Source organism: Trematomus bernacchii, unplaced genomic scaffold (assembly GCF_902827165.1).
Source record: "Trematomus bernacchii unplaced genomic scaffold, fTreBer1.1, whole genome shotgun sequence".
Classification (NCBI taxonomy): domain Eukaryota; kingdom Metazoa; phylum Chordata; class Actinopteri; order Perciformes; family Nototheniidae; genus Trematomus; species Trematomus bernacchii.
In genome coordinates this window covers 79,876-101,557 of record NW_022987821.1, presented here as the reverse complement: position 1 = coordinate 101,557, position 21,682 = coordinate 79,876, and the positions used below count along the sequence as shown (strand labels likewise).

The following is a 21,682-nucleotide window of genomic DNA, read 5'->3' as shown; positions in this document are numbered from 1 at the left end:
GTGTGTGTTTCTATATGCAGCCAGCTGCGTCTGTTTTAAAGTAAACAGCACAAAAGCCTTACAGTGTTTTATTGGCATTGCAGTGAAGTATGAAGGACATTTCAATTAAATCAGTTTATTGAGAGACAACAAACAATGTGTTTCTTGTGGTCAGAAAAGCTCTTAAAACTGCAGGTGGCTACAATATTATTGAGTGTCAAAGATGTTGGAAAAATCTATTTGTAAAGAATATGTTAAGACTGTATAGTATCCAAAGTGATGTTCTTAAAGCAGCAGTGTACACCAGTTCCATTGGTCTGGTTTTTCAGACCAACGATGGGAGGAAACCACTAATGAGCCTCAGCGTCGTCCTAAATGGGCCAGCGACCTCCTGTTAGCCTAGCGTAGCGGCTAAGCTATGTAGCGCCGAGCCTGTATGACTTCCAGATGTTCAAGCTAAACGGCTAGATTGTGTTCTCCCCATCCTTTTGCAAACAGCGCACTGGCAGCGGCTGTAGGCTAACACATAGAGTGAAGTCTAGTGGAGGAATCAATGAGCCTCATTGTTGAAGTCCAAGTATTGTTAGAACATACAGACTCGGGTTTCTTTAATGCGAGTGTGTTTTTCAGCTGATGCATAAAGGAATCCACTGCTATGGAAATAAGTCTCCAGGGATTCATGGCTTGGGGATTCCTAAACAAAACCAGAACATGTCTTTTACTTAAGATCCATCCCTGTTCCTGTGTGCATCTGCTTGTCAGGGCCGTATTTTGGATGAATGGAAACCCCCCCCTGATTCATAGGAACTTCTCACACAGCAGCTCTGTAAAGCCAGTGTGAAACGTAGAAACAGATGGACATTGATGGCCCATCACGTTCATGTCGGTCTGTTTTGAACTGGACTGCAGGAACACAGCAGCTGAGTGTGTGTAGTGGACCTCCTGGCCAGCTTCCAGGAAGGGTTTTTACTGAATCCGTCTGAAGAGGGACTTACCAGCAAATCCAACATCCTGTCTTAGATATGTAACATTTAGAAGAAAATGAAAAGACATCAAGGATGTAATCTTGGGCATACTGTATGTACCAATCAACTCAGGGCACCCTATTCGGCTTTGCAGAGTTGTGTTGTCCCACTTTTTTATCCTGCAATTGATTGATTACTCATTCCTTAATTGTAATGTTGTATAGGCGCTAGAAGATGTGTTCTATTTCATTTCTCAGTGCTTTGGAAAACAAGATGATAGCTTTTTACAAGTTGTCCTTCCAAATAGAAGGGGATTCTCATGCACTTTCCCAGACAGAAACTCAGATTTGTCTAATTATTCCGACATGACATAGACGTATTTAGCTATCACAATTTAACACAGGATCTGGTCCAAACAGTAATGCAGTGTTTTTTGGCCCATGTTTCACCCTTCCACACATTTTCCTGAAATTCAGGAGAGTATTTTTGTTAGTAATCCTGCTAACAGACAGACAAACCCAGCCAAAAACATGCTATCCTTGGCGGCGGTAATTCTGGATAAACATAAAATAATGTGTCTTCAACCCTCATACTTCTCTGCAGTGGGGTTTCCATTCACAAGTTATCTGAACTGTCTGTGTTGTTTTCAAGTGTTGACTGTGCCTACTACCCCCATTGGGACCATCAAGGGCCCCCCTCACCACGGCAACCCCTGCCATGGAAACCAGCCCCTCAAAGGAATGACCCTTTTGAGCACCAGTGTGTAGAGACCCTCTATCTCACTCTGTAGTAAGAGGATACAGGCAGGAGACTAGAAAACTGCATTTTTCTGTTGTTTTCTTCCATTGCTATTCTTTGTTGTACGTGTTGTTTAGGCTGTCTAGGGGGAAGACTTGCCTCGGGTCACCTCGTTAAATCAGAGAGCATAAATCATGGCATAAAAAGGAGCCTTTATTTGGAGCATCAACAGATGTTTGTGAATGGCCTCTTGGGAAGGAAAATCTCTCTTTTATTGCTGACAATAGCTGGTGACAAACTGAAAAACTCTAGCTCAACTTTCTGTAAAATCAGCGACTTGGCATCCTGACACAATACTAAAGCGTTTGTTTACGGTCATTCAGGCAAAGTACTCCTTAGATAATGAACACTTTCTAATGGAAATAGCAATAAAATGTGTATATTCCCTAATGCATGGTCTTTATTTTCTAAGTCATGCCCTACAGTATATCCTGGCACATAGCCCCAGTTTCCTATAAACTCTTATTTTTAGTTTTTTTATGGGTTTTATAGACTGTACAGTAACATTGGTTTGGTTTCTTTGCCTCTTAGGAAAAGCAAAACTGTCCTCTGCGTTTTACCTCAGTAACTAAAACGCCTCACATGTTTCTTAGAGAAGTCAACTCATTGTTGATACCAGCATATCTTTTTCAAAGTCCAAAATATCAAAGCTGCGCCACTCCGTACATGTCCTGATGTAATCTCCGCTGTCTACAGAAGCATGATTGCTATCTCCTGGGCTGGCATATTTCCTCCTTCACATTAAGTGTAGCTTTTGAGAAAACTCATATCTGAGTAATTTGCCATTTCTGCTGAGAAATCCCTTATGTCTAAAGCCACCAGCTTTTCCCACTTCTTTTGTCTGCGCGCCATTGGACGCCAATTATTGATTTAGTCCCTCCCGAGCTGTCTTTTCCTCAGCTCACCTATTATAGCTCCTGTGGGGAAGCAGGAGGAGAGGGACCCCCTCTGTGTATCTACATGTCGACATTCAGATGCTAATCCCCCGCCATCTGCTTTGTACCTCAGGGGGAGGGTCTACGTGAGCCCCCCTGTCCATGCTCGCTACAGGGTAGGGAGAAAAATCCCTGAGCTCCTTGTGCCCTGAGGGCTTGCCAGGCTCATTGCCACCTCTACACCCTAATCCAGGCACACTGCACCCCCCCCACCCCTGTTAGCCCTTTTCACCCCCTCCATGCATGGGTCAACTATAGAGAAGGCTAAGAAAGCATCTAACTCCTTTATCCAGGGGCAATGGTCCTTAGCTTAATAGACCCCTTTTTTCTGCATCACCCCTCACACGGAAGCTTCCGTACAGATGAGTTTATCACCCCCAGTGCAGTGTTGTAGGTTGTTACAAACTTTTCTTATAGCTAATCAAATGGAGCAGACATGAAGCTCTAGAGTTGTTGGAGTTTAGCTCCCACTGTTCTGAGTGGGAACACTGCTCAGGCGGAGTGGTTGCACGTAAACCGGTTGTGTGTGGGATTGTGCTTGGATTTGCAGCTCCTGTATGACATAATATAATTGTTTATTTTGGTATACACTTGTGGAAGTTCCTCTTCATGCTTGTATCCTCCGCTCAAGTAGTTGTTGATGTTGTAGTTCAAAACCTCTAAAGCAAATAAAACCTTTTTGAAGTTAATTGGATTATAAACTAAAACAGATTGTCAGGAAGATAAAATCAATGCTGTTTTTCTTATTGCATAAACAGAGATTAGGGATGTGAAGTTTTCAATTAACTACGATATAAATTCGAGAAATATTTAGTACCCTAATCTCTCTGAGAAGATGTAATGTGATAAAACCTCCACTTGAGCCAGAAGAAATAATGAAACAAGTGCAAATAGCTCTGAGGAACACCATACTGCCGTGATAATAACTGTGACAAATGTCCCCGGAGTTCACACACCACTTGTGTGTCTTTTTCCCATAGCAGATCAGATGAAAACTCAACAGGAAAATAAAGTGTCCCACTCCCAGCAGCCTTTATCTCACTAATTCAGCATAGCTCCAAACGGGGAGACCTGGAATGCGTTTTATCATCAGTAGCTCGTATGTTCTCGAGCCCAAGTATTTCCTGCGAGGGGCGGCATTCCCGTCAACAGACATGTGAACCAGTTGTGATCCAAACCACAAAGGGACGGAGCTTCAGACTCTTTAATCTGCATCCACAATCTGAGTAATGAAAACACAAAGCTCTGTCTGCTTCAGCCTGCACTGCATCATTCTGTCTGCATGTGGCTCTGTTTTGGTGTGTGAATTCCTGCCTGTGTGTGTGTGTGTGGAAAGCAAAAGTGACAGTGTGTCAGTTGCATTGCAGACGATGTCACTCTGCTGCGGAGCTGGTGATGGTGGCTTCCTGACTGCTGATGATGCTAGGTGTCGCTTTCAGAGGAACTTACCTGCACTCGCTCTCGCTGTGTCATCACTTCCACCCAGCACGGATAACAAATGACTCAGGACAGGAAGTCAAAGGCAAAAGATAAATTGCTCCCAAAGTTTTGTAAATGTTATACAGTGGAGGTAAAAGAAGCCCCCAATATTATTTTGTATTTTCTACTCTGTCCTCCTATTAACTGACTTTATTTCTCATTTTTGAGATTGTTTTTCGAATATGCCATTCAGACATTCTAGATAATAAATAATATGACTGCTTTTAAATATGTTCAAGCGTGACCTCCCACTACTTCCCCTCTCTGCCAATAAATCTCCGCCATCGCAGTCATGGGGTCTTCCTCTTTAATTTAACTTTGTCTCCGCACGGAGCCGTAGCCATAGTGACTCATCCCAATGTCATGGAAACAAAGTATTATCACCGCAGCAATAAGAGAACACAACAGAAACCTGTAGCCCACACAGCGTCGCCAACTGTGCAGTAAAAATGGATTAAACCATTAACGACACCATTTGGATTTCAATGCAACATAGAAATAAGAAGCAACGGAAAGTTCCAATCATGCTTTAAGCAATACTTCTAATCATTTTTGGATTACTTTTAGCCAACCAACGTGACAAATTCACTGTTTTCTATGGCACATAATGGCTAATAAGACTTAACAGATACCCTAGAAATAATCTTGGAGACATACTGAAGTGCAGTTGGCTCCAAGAATGTAAATGTCGAGTAAGTTAATGAAGAATGACCTCACCCTTGAGTCCCTCAAGTGCATGCAGTCATTATCACCAACCCCCATGTCAGCGCATTATAGCTGGGATGCTCTGCTCTTTAATAACTCCAGCTTCATTCTTCACTCCTGCCTCTTTTGTTAATGGACGCTGGCGAGAGATTCTCTCACCCGGCCTCCCACATACGGGCCCTTCTCATCTTATTGCCTCCCTCTCCAAGCTCGCTTCTCTCTCTCTAACCACAATATGGCTGTATCACTTACACTAATAGCCTGCACTTAGAGTACCTCAAGGTGAAAGCGCTGCCGTGATGCTTCCTGTGGACGGAGGGAAGACACGGAGGGATTGTGTTTGCTATTAAAACGCAGTTTAAAAGGTAGTTTGTTGGAGTTGATTGAATACTTATGTTGTGTGTCTACTACATGATCAATCAACTGCCAAACAGAACGGCCTCTTTGGCGCTTGATGCTTTTTATTCCTCGCCTGCTTTGTGGTAGTTCCTTTTTTAAAGGGCCATACCAGAGTTGTATCTACTTTGATACAAATAGGACAAAATGAATGTATCAGAGTAATACAGATTTACATTATTTCCTCATTAGCAACAGCACGTTATCTACCTAGATGTCATAAACAAAAATAATTTGGAAAAAAATAGTTTTAATCAGCCGTTTAAAGTCAAGGTTGTAAAGTGCAGAAATGAATGGTAGTCAATAGAATGGTGGAACAAAAATGTGTGTTTTACTGTAGCTCCGCTGAAAAGTATGATTTGTAGCTATGCTTATGTTCCTTTTGAAGCAGTTGAAAGTTGTTTTCAATTTGAAAACATATGTCAAAACATAACACATCGTTCTTCATTTCTCACCGGGTGTTCTGAGTTTTTCCCCGTTCACAGCAGCCAAAAATCATCTCTGTTTCTGAGCCTCCTACCATGACTCATTCTTTTTTGGGTGGTTTGGGAGGAGGAGGAGGAGGAGGGGAAAAGTTCTCCGCTTGCTTGTTTTGGATGCTTTACTGACAGCGCGGTTTCCCATGCCTTGCCGGAATGACAGAGTTGCCCCATAAGACTCGACAGCTGTTGACTCCAAGTCACGACGCCTTTGTTTCTTGTTTATTGGTGTTTACACTTGGGCATGATCAAGCGGCGTGTTTGCCTGACCTGCAAGCCAAAGATGTGGGTTTTTGTAGACGTCTTTTCACGTGTTTACACGGGCCCCAATTGTATTTTTTATGCATTTACGTTACTTTAATGCTTACAGTCTATTTGAATATGTGGCCTTGTGTGCATGTGATTTGTGACATCCTCCTCCTGCAGTTAAAGTCATGTGCAGCTGCCCCCCCCCCCCCTTCCCTGTCCGTCTCTGATGACTTCCAGAAACTTCCGCTCCTCAGTGACACGTGTGTCGTCTTTCCTCCAAGCCTGAGCACCACTGGGTTTATCTGCTGATTCTCACACTTTTTTATCTGGAGAAACAATCCAACATCTGGACTGAAACATCATTGGATTAACCAATAGCCTCGGGATTAGTCCTGCGTCATGTGTACTGGTGTTTCAAAGAGATGGAATTGTGAATCATTGAAATTCTATTGATCGTGGATGGGATTATTTGTAATTAAAGACCTGTTGGGAGATCAAAAATGTTTTGAGCCAAATAATTGTTGTGCTAATGTATGACTGTTTGCTCAAATACCTCTCATTGTTGTTGAGATTTCACAACTCGGAATTGTATTGAACAACTGCTAAAGTAGTTAAAGGCATTTCCAGGAATATGCTTGGCTAAAAACGAGAGTATACCTAGTGTGTTTCCGGCCACATTTTGGCCTTAGTCGCTGCTTAAAAACTGTCTAAAAGTTAGATTTTTCTTGAACTAGGGAATACACAGATTAATTCCACATCAGATACATTAGGATCCACTAAAGTTTTGCATGATTTTTCATGAATAAATTATTTATTTTGTTACATACGCCACCATCTTGACACAATAGAGTCAGGATGATAATTGAGGGAGATTAAAACTGTTTTTGTTCAGGCAGAAAGGCATTTTTTGCTTATTCTCCTGACGTAAACCTAACAAATTGCATATAGTACTGTTTTATTTTGCTTTTCAAAACGTCCATCTTGTCACAGAGCTCACTTCCTCATCCAGTATCTACTTGTCATCCTCTACTGTAGGACTTTTTTCATTAAGCTAGCTTTCTTTGTGCTGGAGCTTCATGGCTCTGAACCCCAGTGTCTCACCACTGCTGCCCAGATCTCAGTGCTCCCTGTGTAGGTGCTAATTTAGAGCAGATGGACGCCAAGGCTCTGAACTCCCATCAACAGGAAATGGCTTAGAAACATGGACATCCCTCTTACAAATTACAGCCGTTTACCTTTCCTTGTTAACCTCCCCTGTCTACTGAAAAAGTATGTGAGAAACGCTCAACTCAAACACCAAGAGAAAGCTACAATGGCATTCAATTATTACAATTGTATCACTTTGAATCCATTATTTTATTCTCATTTTAATTTGGCTCGCTGTTTCTGTGCACTCTGTAGGCGTGAGCGCATCGTCTCTGAACTTTGGAGGCACTATTCCACTTGATGAATTATTTGTTTGCTTTGCTGCATTTAGACAGCCCGCCAGGTAAAGACAAGGATAATACAATCCAAACCCAAGAGCAAGACAGCTTCCAAATGAGAAAATAAGCACCCGGGGCTAGAGTTCTTCTGCAGAGCTTTACAAAACTGTAGGGGGGGGGGGGAGAGATACTGCAGGAGCTGAAAGGGGCTGGAGCATGCCAATTTGAGTTCAGTTTAGCAATTAAAGTAGACTTAGTAGTGGAATTTAAGGTCAAACATTTGGTTAGAAATTGTCAATAGGGACGCTATTTTACTTGCCTGAGAATCAGCACGTTTTAACGTTTTCTTAAGTAATCCTACATGTTCTCACATTTTATCCACTAAATTACTAATCTATTAAGGAAATTAAAATATTTGCTGGCTGCAGCCCTACGCAGAACCCCCCTGTTTTTCTGCTTTTTCTACCCAGAGAAGTTTTCCTAGTGGAATAGAGAGTTCTGTGTTCCCTGTGAGCATGGTGTGATTTTTCCATGGAGTTCTCGTACAGTAGTCTGTGTTTGAGTTCAGCCCAGGGTGTGTAGACGGCTTCAAAGCCCGCGGCTACACCCTGTGGTTAGTATAAAACCGGGCACACGCGAGCTGAAGCGTTGACACAAAAACACACAACCCGGCAGGCAGTTGGTCTACACGTCACGATACACACGCCCTGAGACAGGCGCAAATTTACTTAAGTCTATCAAAACTGTAGAGTGTGTTCTCGCCACTTCTTCCCCCTCACTCGTGGCACCAGTCTCCTCTACTTCCTGTCTATTTTGTATCCTCAAATCTCTGTTTGGAACGGGCCTCTTTGAGGCATATTTCAAACTTAAGGAATTTCCTGTGTTCTGCTTATTTCAGAGACAGAGTAGCAACACACACTCCCATGCTGATAGTCTAAAGATGGCCTGTGTGTGCACATTGTATACATGCATATGAATGTGAGTAATGACACAATCTGCACCCTAGAGAGGGTCATCTTGCTGGGTGGTAGAAAAGGAAGGATGACTTTCCATCCATCACGCTCACTATTCAATCCAGTGGTGGTCCGGAGAAGGGTTTTTAGAGATTCCCATGTGCATGTGTTATTGCCGTCAGTTACTTTATGAATTGAAAGCTTGTCATTGAAATGATGTAACGCTCACTCGTGGCAAATGAACAGCCTAGTATTTGCTCTTGCAAACAAGGAAGGCTGCACTTTCACAAACCACTCAGGTTTTTATGCGCTCAAGTGCTTCACAATCCTCACACTCTGAATTATGACGGGTGGATGGGTTGTTGGGGGATTCTGTCAGTATCGTAGAGTAAACTGTTGCTTCTTCCCAACACATAAAGGGAGTTGAGTTTATCTAGTAGGATTTCCTAGTGTGACTATGAATACATAATATAGTTCTGTCACCCTGTCTCTAATGATGGATTGTAAAGGCAAGGCATGAGAGGGGTAAATATAGGGTTCTTCTTTATTCCAAACGGTTCATCTTTTTTTCTAAACTGAACTGAACAGTTACAACCATCATCAGATAGACATGCTCTGCAGATTCATTGGCTTGACCAAGGTGTAGGGCTTTTGTGTGAGTCACGCTGTTGTGTCTATATCCAGAGGGCTCTCAGGGGATAAAGATGTTCATCTGGTCGAGCTGCTCTGAACAAACTCACCTTTGACCTATGACATCACAGTCCTCCAACTGCTTTTGATCCAACAACAACAGTAGTAAAAGAGTTTGACAGCTTGAAAACCTTTTTGTTATTGAGTCAATTGTAAGCTCGGGGGGGAAATAATTAAGGTCAAAGTGAATCAAATTGATCTCATATAAAAGGAAATCTAATAATCATAACTAACCTTTTCAGATAAAATCATATGAATAGTATATATTAATGTTGGCTGACTCAACCTGAGAGCCTTCAAACAGACAAACAGATCAGCACGGATTAGGTACAGTAATTCGATTTTCCACCATCTTAAATCTAATTCACTCTTTGTTTGAACTAAAAGAAAAACAAGCAGATGTCATCATTTCGAGCAAAGAGAAGCAGACATCAGCCTTATGCTGGAAAGAGATTGCTCTTGTGATCCTGCTGATGCTGCAGAGGTCTGATCCTCATTAACATGCGTCTGCCAGTGCGAGCGATTACTAGGCATGTCTGGGTGAAAGTATTAACATGGGATGGACTGTAATGCTTACGGTGATGTGTAGGAGTCAGGAGAAAAAGCATGTTATGAGTGTATATGTGGTACTATTTCTATTGTTTTTAACTCAATGAAGTTCAGTTTGCTTGGCGTAAAAAGTATTTCATCTGTTGCTTTAGTTTTGAATTTGGGCTTGAGACTTCACCAGGTTGTCTAATGGTTGATACTTTCAGTTGCATTGTGGGAAGTGTAGGATTTTTTGAGTTTTTACTCACACTAGGAATTGAAAGACAGAATATCTTGGCCTCCATTGCATCAATTAAGAAGGTTATTATTTTAATCTGTCACTTACACATACTTTATGGAGTGCAATATTACTTAAGTGTGTAATTAATTCTGCTGATTAAGACGTTTTTTGAATTATGCGATTTCTCTCTGCAAAATGTGGTTTCTTCAACTCAACTTTCTAACAAACAGTCCAAAACGCAGATTAATTAAGTTAACATTATATAAAACTGGGGAAATAATCAATATCACAATCCAAATGACCATACTAGCAATGTTCTAAATTGTAAAAATCTATAACATATTGGCTGTGATGCCATGATCATGCCTATTTGTCCCAAAGTACTTAACAATAATGTCACTCTGTAAGATACAATTTACTATCGACAATTTTTTCCAACTGTTTTAGTCAAGTTTCTTGATTATCATGAAAATTAAGAATAACTTCTCAATCCATTTTTGAGATTTATTTAGTTTAAGTTCAAGATACACACCCATCAAACAGAGATTTAACACTACAAGTTGTCCAAAAAACAAACACATTTTATTGAGGGCCCACTTAATTCCCTAGGGACCCACTCAAAGGAGTGTTTGCATTAATCAATATCTTCATTCACATTAACTGCTCTCTGCCCTCCCATCAAACTGCAACAGTTCAAGTTTTATGGTGGCACACTAAAACAGAGCTGAAATTACATATTTAATGACACTCGTGTTTGATGGCGCAGAAACACCAAAGCCACAGCCGTTGTTTTCTCAAGCACCTGCAATAAAAGTGCCCGCTCAGTGAAACCCAGTCTGGGCTTAAAGAAGCTTGAGTCATGCTTTCAGAGGCGTCCGAAACAGCTTTTTGGATATGATGATACAAAGGCAAGTCTGGAATTGAAAGGGCTTGTTTTCAGAAGTAGCAGATGATGTTTTGTCCTTCAGACTGCATTAAAAACTCATAAAACTGGCTTTTTATTGGCCTCGTTGTTGTAGTTGTTGTACTTGGTTTGATCTCTCAAACAAAACATCAAACAGGAATGCTCCAGACTTTTCTGACCAGCTATGGAATCTCAGATCAAAATCTGGATGAAGGGGTCCAGGCAGATTACCCACAAGCCTACGATGATCCATTCAGATAATCCTGATCATTTTGAGTTGGCTGTGCCCCAATATATGATCAACCAGCACTTCCATAAATGCGATTGACCTACCTTTAAAATTGGAACTAGACATAAGGTTTGATTGTCACCCATGAGAATATATCCTGCCATATGCATTTGATCGAAGAGCGCTAAATTGTCATCCTTGCAAGTTATTATCCTGATACTTAATAACCAGAGGACTGTGCTAAGGACAAAGGGTCAACAACATGTGTAATCTGTTGACATCGCGGTCAGCCTGTCATGTGTTTGTTGACAGTCGGTATTGGAAGATTGGCGTTAGCAGAGGCTGAGCGGATTAGATGTTAGCCGCCATGCTAGCAGAGCCCTCCCTCTGTAATCAGTGTTGGCGGCTGGCGATGACTGGACTGTCTGCGCCTCTCCACGCTTTGATTTCCCAACTGTGCCATCCGACCTTCCATTTATTCTCCATCTTTCTTATCTCTCATCCTACGTCTATTTTTCCTTTTACTCAAATTCCCAACAACATCATCGGTATACCCTGAAGCTGCTCCACAAATGTACTACTTGAAAATAATCGCGTTATTACATTTCACAGCGAGATTATTTCTACACTGCCATTTTAAATATCTCATTTGTTGTTTTTTTAAATGTATTTAGTCCCCGACGCTGACAGGTTGATTACAGTCTTACACTGATGGCTCTCTTTACCCTCTATGGAACAAGACATGCTAATAATGGGACTCAGAGAGGATGTGATGTGGGCTGGAAGCAGTCATTTCTAAAGTCTTGGAGTCGAATGAAGATGTATCCTTTATGATTCAGCCTCTGTGGTCTATGTGAGGTTTGGCGATCATGTTAGGGAGTGTCTCTTGACATTGGTCTGGTCAGGCTGGTTTGTTTCAGTGGATTAATGTACTTCCTTCATAAATGATATGTCGATGCACCAATGAAGTCATTTTTGGCCAATAAAGTTGTTTAAAATAACAATTTGTACAATAGCAAATGCTGATAACGTCCTTTTTGGTCATTTAATCCCCCTTCTCTGCCACGGACACAGAAAAAAAAGGTTTTAAAGTTATCCGGCCCTTCATTACACTATCTTCAAATGAATTTGAATATATTTCATTTCATGTGGTTTGAGGTTGGAGTAATGGGCCAGGAATTAGGCTTTGAGCAGTCAGCGCTCAGTGCTACTGAGTTGTATGCTTTAGCTCTGCTTGTCTGGCCTCGGCAGTCTCTCTCAGACCCTCTTTTCCCCCTCGTCCCCCCTCTCCGCCTTTGTTTCAGTGCTGCTGCTGCTGCTGCAGTGGGCCATGCCTGCAAATGAGCACCAGGACAGAGCAATTATTCAGCATGGGGGCAAGCCCTGCACCCCTCCTTTTATACACTTGCAGATACACTGCGTTCGCTGTCATGCTTCGAGGTTCCATACATTCATAATGTGGACGTTTTTTTTTGCAAGAAATGTTACACGTGGAATACACACCGAGAGGAAAATGAAATATGCTTCTGGGAATTTCTAGGATATAGAGATGTATCTTTATAATTCCCTCAGGAGTGGATGAGCTTCATATCTCTTTCAAACATGAATTAATGGGACTGACACAAATATACACACACTTGTCTCATGTGCCCATCCCCCCTTATACACACCCCTGGTTTGGTTGCAGAGTGTGCACTGGTGCAGGCAGGGAGGGGGAGACCTGCGTGAGACAGCATGCCGGTTGGCTCGCTGCATGTGTGTGTGTGTTTTTGAGAGTGTGTGAGCTGCAGTTGCCGGCGAAAAAGCATCAGCCATCTCTGCTGCCTTTTTATCTTCACTCCTTCTTCTGTCTCTCATCTATTTGTTCTCCTCTCTGCAGAATCTGCTACCTTGCCCCCGTTCTTGAGCCCTCTCTGCAGACAAAAAGCTACCCTTTCCCACCAGGTAAGATGCTCTATTTTTCCTGTGCTGTGCAGTCTTTTCTGCTTGTAAAATACCAAAGCAGCAGAAAATAGGAATAAAATGTTCCTTTTTAGTGATTGTCCCCCCCCGAGCATGGCTTTGATCTTTACTCAATCCCCTCCCTGCGTGTCATCCTCCTATTGTATGCATAGATTCTAATTATCCATGATATTTGCTACTGACATATTCAAACAAAAGAGTGATGTTGTGATAAGCCAGGGGCTGTTTCTGTATTTTGGTGACCCATAGTCTTTGTGACGTACCCAGTCTAGACATCTCTGATCATTCAGCCGGCAGGACAGTTCACCCAGAGTGTGCTGCTGCTGTGTTTTTCTTAAGATCGAGATACATTATTTCAATTCGAAATACAAGCAGTTGTGGTATTTTTGGATGCTGTGATACCACGTCCCAGTCAACAGATTGTTGGTGGATTCTCAGTGGGAGTGACACCGAGCTGAACACATTTCTAGCTGTGACAAGTTGGAAGTAGTGATGAGATGCCAAATCTGACTCCCTATCGTTTTTTCTTCCCCCCCCCACTGTGTTTATTCCTATATCTGCATCATCCTGCTTTCATCTGGATTGAAAACTAATCTCGCTCCCAGTTGGACTGTCCCCACTTCTTCTCCTCTCTTTCACCAGCTGTTTTCTCATATCAACTCCGGACAATATCCAGATAATTAGATCCACACATTGTCCAGACTTAGTCTTTTACATAATAATAGATAGTCATGTGAGTTCTCAGCTCCTAAAAATACTTGTCTGGTTTAGAGGGAGGGGTGGCACCTATAGGTAGAGCATTGAAAAATCAAGATGTGACGCAGATTACTCCGTGTTCACGTAGCCAGTTTGTACATTTTCAAGTCTCTTCATGTGCCTTAAATAAGTCTCAATGATTATGGCATTTGGCTTTGCAAACGGGAATTAGGGTTAGGGTTAGAAATATCTGTTCCCATCAATGTATGAACTTCTTGCCAGAGGTTTTTTTCTTCTGGCTTCACCCCCATAAATCGGCGAATATTCAGACTTTGTGCTAGTGTTCTGGCAGGATAAAGTCTGTTTGATGTCCGATCTGAAAGATTCCGCGTTCTCATATACAGCAGTAAGGCCTACATTTTCAGTGTATAGGTGAAAAGGGCTCTTGTCTCACACTTTTTCCCTTTTTTGTTGTAGGAATGTGTCATTGTTTTCAGGGGGACATTGTAGCATGGCACACTCTGGTCTAATCCCTGTTCTATCTAACACTATGTGCCAGAAATCAGCAGGGTGCCTGTCCTATCCACAGTGACGTGCCCCCCCTTCCCTTTCTATCATGTCTGGGTCTGCCGGCATGGCTTGCTGTTGGCAGCTCTGAGGCGAGCTGTCCTCTCCTGGGAACTAACTTTGGATGACACGCCATGGCATGGGAGGGCAGGACGAGGGGGAAAATCTGTCCTCTCACTGTCCCCCTTTTTTTTCGGGGTCACAAATGAAACCCTATGCCCCCTGATCATCCTCTTTTTTGCATGCCCGCTGAGTGAGGTCATGGTTTGGCAGTGTGGACACTGTTGCGGTTGGTGAACCAACTGTTGCCGCGCTCACAGTTCAGAACCAGTGGGAGATAGAGGCATTGTTTTGGGGTCAGAATCGCCCCTGGTTCCAACCGCAGTATGTCAGCGAGGCATTTGAAATGTAACAGAGCTCAATGTAGGTGTTTCAGAGATGCCAAGTGGGAAAGAGAGTGCCATTGTTTCAAAGGCTTTCCCTCCTTCACTTTTCCAACTGCCAGACGGAAACCAATGGGGATCGGAATTGTAGTTTAATCTGGGAAATGTAGGAACCAATACTTTTGGAGATTGACCACTGCAAGGATAATGAGACCTAGCTTGGATTTTAAGGGAAGTACACCAAATAAATAGCAATCTAAATATATGTTATTGTACATAATATGCATGTGCTTCCCCTTATGATAAATATTAGAATGTAAATATACATATTAAATCTAGGTCCACTCTATGTCCACTTACTTGCTTTTTTGGTGCTTACAATCAATACTCATGGCCTGCATTAGTGGAAGATGTTTCAATTGACCTTGCAGTGTAGTGACTAAAGGAAAAGCAAGTATGCTGATTTTTTTTGTTGCATTTTGTTCTGCAGTGCTTTCGAACTATCAAGAAATGTGATCCCCGTCATAAATAATGAATACGTTGGTTATTTTACTGGCAAACTGTAGGAGAAAGGTGACAATGCGGTCAAATCAACACTCCCTTGACAATGACAGGATGCCCTTAAGTGTCTGTTGATAAGTGATGGATGTGTAGCTAGTGCAGCATGTCACTGACAAAGATGGGGGGGAGCCATACAGACAGATGCAGCTAAATGTATTGGACAGCATTTCATATCGGGGGCGGACTGCTGGAAAGCTGCTGAGGAGGAATACGTGATGATGGTGCAATGGTAAATGGGGATTACTGAAAAGTTTTAAATACAGTAGAGGGTGAATTGGCTGATGTTCAATACATGCTCATTTCACTGCAACTGTACAATTGTGTAAACCTACCTAAACTACTACTTACATTCTGCCCTAAACATGTTAGATTTGAGCCATTTTTAGCACTTCACATTCCCGAGGGTGAAAGTGCTCCAGAGAAGTAAAAATCACAGCCTGCAGGCCTCATTTCTTGCCGCCTTGTCATTCATGTTGATTGATGAATGTGTGTGTGAGGCTCTTAGGTCACTAAGAACCTACATATATAAAAAAATAGACCAGTTCTTCCACCTGTATTCACTCTTAAGTGGAGCTGTTGCCTCGGGGGCACAAAGACCTGCACCTGGTCCTGCCTGGTTTACATAACGCAGCAAAAAAAGTGTTGCTTGCGTGTGTTTGAGCTTGTAGATTCTGTAAAGGGCCCGGAGTGCGTTTGGTTTCTGCATATACAGTGTGATGCTTGTCATGTAATATATGGATCCGGGTCAACTCCACTGTTGTCAGATTGATATAACATCCTGCTTCTCTTTTTTTGTCCAATAAGATGTAGGCATTTGTCAAGGGCAAGATGAGAAAGGAATCATTTAAAATGTGTTTTCCCGACAGAAACAGCCCCTATAAACGAAGGGTTTATATTATTACGGGTTTGCAACCTGGACATCATGTTTAAGTGTGATTGCCCACGAATTATCCATGTTTCTTTGGCCAGTAGTGTACAACAATTAGAGTTAAGGTAGTAATAGCAATATAATCATACAATTATGTTGCTCTATGTGACCTTTTAAAAGTAATGGCTTAAATTATCAGTACATTTACGAGTCTGTTATTACCTCCACCCAGGAGGTTATTCTTTCTGCTTTGGGTGTCTAAATGTCTTTCCTGATTTTCATAAAACTTATTTAAAGTGTATAGCATGGTAGAATCCAAAACATTTTTAAGTTATCGTTATCATAGGACAGATACACAAATTAATTATCATGTTTGTTTACATCGCAATATAGGGAATTTGTGTTGCATTTGTGTGGTGTTGGAATAATATGGAAAAATGAAATAGCTGAAAGTTGTCCCTAATTTACCTCTACATTTGTATGGCTCTTCTGATTGTTTTGTTTTACCATTTTGCTGTCATGCACACACTGTAAACACAGGCCTACAAAATATCTTCCTTGTTGCATCCATGTTGTTTCTACATCACGACACAAAGCTCCTGGAGAACCAGTCGTATGAACAACTTAGCCTCTCACTAAATAGGACAATCCATGAAGCATGTGAATGCACCATTGGCCTTGGCGGATGCTTTCTTAATAACTTCCTGAAAATAACTTTAGACAAAGTTCTGCTGCTCACCGTGCCCTGCTCACCTTCTCTGTGATCATGCTCATCTCCTCTCTTTTCTTCCTTCGCATTAATTAATGAGCCTATTTCCCGGTGGAGTTTGTCTCATTAGCCACACGGGCTCCTCTGGACTGAGTACAAAGTGTGGAGGTGTAGAAAACAGCCTCCCCTCCGTCTCATCACACCTGTAAGATTGCACCGAGGCCCCTGCTGAATACAGGAGTCGAGAACTACATGCAGAGTTGTGATTAGGAAAGGCGAAGTGATTCTTAGACGTAATGAATCTCACAGTGAGGCGAGTCAGTGGTGGAATGATGATGATGAGCAGTAAGACATTATTATAGCAAAGTAGCTGTTTTGAAACTTTTCTCGTTTGAATATTCTTTACCTTGACTTCAACTCCCCAAGGTTTTGTCGTATCAAACATGCATGTGTTTGTGTGTCTGCATTGGCCTAAGGGAGTGTGCATGCGTCTTTGGGGCGAAGGAGGTTGTCTTAGTGAATTATAGATGAGGAAATGAGGGCGATGGCTGAGTTAAAAGGGGAGGAAGCAGAGACCTCATGGAGAGGCTCTGTCTTGTGTTATGGCTGGACCCCCATGTTGGACCAAACACGCCTAAAACAAAGCCATGATAAACTACCGCTGCTTTAACACCCTCATTATTAGCATTAATCATGTAATTCCCTGGAACTATTAATGTTTATATACTGTTCTTATTTCATTTTAATCAGTGTTTGGGTTTCCAAAAGTCTGGTTTGTTTTTCCTTAAGTATCCCTGTGAAAACATGTGTGGTCTAAAGTACTGTGGGATTGTTGAGTAACTCCATTATACCTGCTGTAGCAGCTTAGCCTTCAGGTGACATTATTTAACCTCTGGCAGCCATGTTCACTGTCCTCAGGAAACTAGGACTACTATTCTAAATAAGTGTGATTCTGGAAAGTCCTCAGTGTTTGCATAACATTCCATCTAGTCATTTAAGGCCAACCCACTGATACAGAAAGCAATTTAGAAAACAAAGATGGTGTCCAAAGAAACAATGTACATGACCTTGCTTTACTGTGTTCTAGAAATCACACAGTTGGTGGTTTGGTTCTTCTTTTCTTTGGTTGTGTTGGTATGTGTCAAATTCGTATGAAGTACTCAAGAACGCCTAAAGGGAATCTCTTCAAATATTGTGCAAACGTCCAGCTGGACTCAAGGATGAACTGATTAAAATGTGCTGGTCACATGATGTTGACTACAAACCTGACTGGTTGGCGACTGCATACAACCCCAGGGCGATACTTTTTTTGAATCTACTTTTGAAAGATTCCTTAAGCTCTGAGTCTGATTTGGATAATTAGGGTTCTTCAGGATAACGGTGCATCAGATCATTCTGGAAATATCTTCCTGTGATGTTCCCCTTCATCTCCTCTGTTCATTTCAGCAACGCGTTATCAGGCCTTTTAGCACAGCTCTGAGATTAGGGTTCATTTCCTGTTTGCCTCGTCTCTGATGATGAAGTCAAATCTGTGGATTAGGTCCGGCTTTGACCTCTTTCCTCTATCTTCGCTCTTCCCTTCCTCCATCGATTCTCCTCTCTTGCCTTCTGTCGGACACATTTGGCCTCCGTCCTCCTGGGAGGAACATGCAGGTCAAGACGGAAAATGTGCCGTCGACTGTTTTCTCTCTTCCAAGAGACTCAAGACATATTGATTGTTTGTTTGACCCTGCACTCACTGTTTGTACCCGTCCATTACATATCCACCCTTCAGAGGCCTAGTCGTTGATGGTCATCTTGGGTGACTGATAAGAATGTGAAAATGTAGAAATGTCAGCATTTTATCTCAGAGTGTTGTTGCAGATAGGACAATATTGACGATGTTATTGTGTATTAGAAAATATTTCTTGGAAAGACGTTGAAATGTCATATTGAATAATGGCCCAGCACTAGTTAATAGTGAAGTAAAAAATGCAGTAATTTGTGATCAAAAAGAAGACATTTGTTTTAGGCGTTCCCTCATTAAATCATCATTTATCCTCAATTGCAGTTAATTTGTGTCCTATATCACATGCTTTAATTGTTCATTTATCATTTATTGGAAACATGTGAGCACTTTTTGAGGAAAGAGGAAAGATAGAGAAGTTTTGTGTGATGTGAGATTATGGTTTCATAACAAGCAGGCTAACTACTGTGTGAGAAAGGGATCATTTACTTCGACAGTTTAAAGTGGCTTTGAGTACAATGCTTCTATTTGTGTCGCACTCATGATATTTTTGGGATGGGCGGTACCTACTTTATGTATCCTTCTCTGGTCATCCTTTTTCTTTTTCTGGCTAAGCTTCCCCAGCTGGCCGGCCTTCCCCCTGAAGAGACATTACTTCCTGTGTGACTTCTCTTACTGTTTTTCTCCACTACTTTCACTCCCTTTATCTCCTTACCGCTGCTGCTCTAGGAGAGTACATTGTGTGCCTCTTTCTCGTAATATGCAGACACAAATGTATTTATGTGGTCTTTCCCTTCATTTCTCCGTCCAATTCATCATTCCTTCAAATTTAAAGACAATGTAAACAGTTTTTAGTGCTCGTTTTAGAACAAAGTGGGCATGTGTTTTCATTGCCAACCAATTATACAAGGAATGTATGGAGGCTCTGAAATAACACAAGCAAAAAAAAGAAAACGTTGTCGTTTAAGACATTTTGTTCCCTCCCTCTATGAACCCCAACTTCATGTCCCATTCTTTCTAGTAATCCAACTTTCTTCCTGTATGCAAAAAAATAAACAAGCAGTCAGTCAATAAAACCACGAAAACAAGGAAAATCATCAAATAATGGGGGATTTTTTTAAATTATAATTTGATCATGATGACAATGCACGAGCATAAAAGTATTCAGTTACATTTACAACACTCAAATTCAATTATGGAAATCAGTTAACATGGAAATCATGACCATAGCTCATGGGTTTACAGCACATGTGTCAAACTCAAGGCCCGGGGGCCAAATCAGGCCCTTGGTGGATTTAATTTCGGCCCGCAGGATAATTTGATGAACACCCAAGATGAGATGCCAAGTATCTGGCTTGAACTAGCATCTAGGAAGTAAATGAACAAAGCCACAGGTTTACCAAACTGATATGGAGGTTAAATGCATGTATCATATGTATTACCTAAGGTATTTACTGAAATGATGGTCAATAGAATAATGCTTAAAAAAACAGAATTGTCCTTTAGTAGAAATACTTGTCATTCCTCTTCTGCTTCCTGCTCGTTTTCTCTCCAGGCCTCTCTCTCTCTCCTATCTAATAAATCAACCTCCTTCCTGTTTGGAGAATCTCCGCTCAGCTCTACTTCATCCTCTGTCTCTTTCTTTTTCTGTCCAACTGCCTGTTTGGGCGACAGGACCCCCGCCCTCCCCCCTGACGGTGCTTTCACACTGTTTTAATGTTAACAGGATGCTCTGTTTTCTAGCTCCTCCAAAAAGCAGAGTGAACGTGCAAATCTGTCTTTCTCCATGGCTGACTTAAGCCTTAACTCATCCCCTGGCTCAGCCCCAACGGACCAATCCAAGAATTTGACAAATCTCAAAAACAGCTCACGAGGAGAGTCTGTCTAGTTGGCACACAGTTGACATGATGTCACTTGTAATCACTTATAAATCATCACTTTGATTTATTTTGGGATTATTATTATCTCGGCAGTTGCCTTGGACACCATACTGCTGATCTGTGTGTCTCTTCTTGTTCTTCTTTTATCTCAGACTGCGTGCAATGACTGTTGTTTACTTCAAATGTCTCCGCTCTCCATTTAGGTGAACTCGAAAGATATTTAAAGGCAATAGACTTCTATACAAATGGAGTTTTTTGCAAAAAACTGAAATGTATCTAAGTATTCTAAAGGGAGAATCACATCGTATGCTTTCTCAGTTGGACTTACATATTACGCCATCTTCACTTAGAGTATTTAACTAAATTAATTAAAAGATCAAACGAGAATGACATTTGGTCATGGGAATAATGCCAGTAATCACAAAACGCTTGACCTTTAGTCTTGTGAAAACACAGCAGTTCTCATGCATGGACACTGAATAGATCATCTTGTGTAGTGTTGTTGTTGTGTACAGCTCATCAGTAGCAGCTTAAATTAGAGACCACAGTGACGTCTGGATTAATGTTGCTGACAGACTCCAGGTGACGGAGCTAAGCTGCTGGGCATGTTAAAGACACAGCTGGGATTAGAATAGTCTCGTGTAAAGACCCCAAATGTAATTCTATAATAGTCAGTATTCAGAAGGAAGACCTTGAAACTGTCCCACTGGATTATAAGGAGACATTAGATCAAATGCATAACTTATACATATATCACAATTAAACTTTCACACTTGACATTTTTTGTATTTATGACTTCTGGCTCGTTTGCACACATTTCCAAAGCAGAAATCTGAACATTGAATTATACCTGGTTAAAAAATGATTGATTACAGTTTATTGCCATTTAAAATGTTTTCAGACGGAATGTTTTGATTAATCAGGACATGCTGTCAAAAGCCAGAAAAAAAGAGAAGAGCATTTTGCATCGTAAAATGCAATAAACGACATGGAAAAGGGTAACAAAAATATGGAAACGAGACATTATTCAATGTCAACTTTTGGAGACTTTAGGAGAAATCTACGGCAAATATCCATTAAGATAAACAGCTAAATGTGTATATTTAGTCTTAATGAAGACATGTTATTGAGCAGTTTTACGGTTTTGAATGTTATGCCAGGCCTTAAATTGGTTTCAGCTTAAACCCTTGTTGTGTTAAATCTTAGGTTCTGCAGTTTCTTAACATACATTCTCGTTTCTCATGCAGGTCTGAGCAGCCGCTTCATCTCGTCTGTTTGATCCATCAGTGACGACAGCTCTTCAAGTAAGTAGAACGTCACCTCACACTTAGATAACCCGAAGAAAAATCCAAAACATAGAAGTCTGGACTGCTGCC

The 21,682-nt window shown here is 41.4% G+C and overlaps 1 protein-coding gene across 2 annotated transcripts in view; it reads left to right on the top strand.

Moving 5' to 3' along the window:
• Positions 1–21,682, top strand: part of LOC117499089 (microtubule-associated protein 2-like) — a 50,201-nt gene that overhangs the window by 4,829 nt on the left and 23,690 nt on the right. Inside the window, exons 2-3 of one of the 2 annotated variants that reach the window (XM_034151383.1) lie at positions 12,834–12,898; positions 21,554–21,610. The gene's annotated coding sequence lies outside the window, so the exon portion shown is untranslated. Of the gene's footprint in view, positions 1–12,678; positions 12,899–21,553; positions 21,611–21,682 lie in introns of those variants that run through there. The other variant, XM_034151384.1, reaches the window with a different exon arrangement.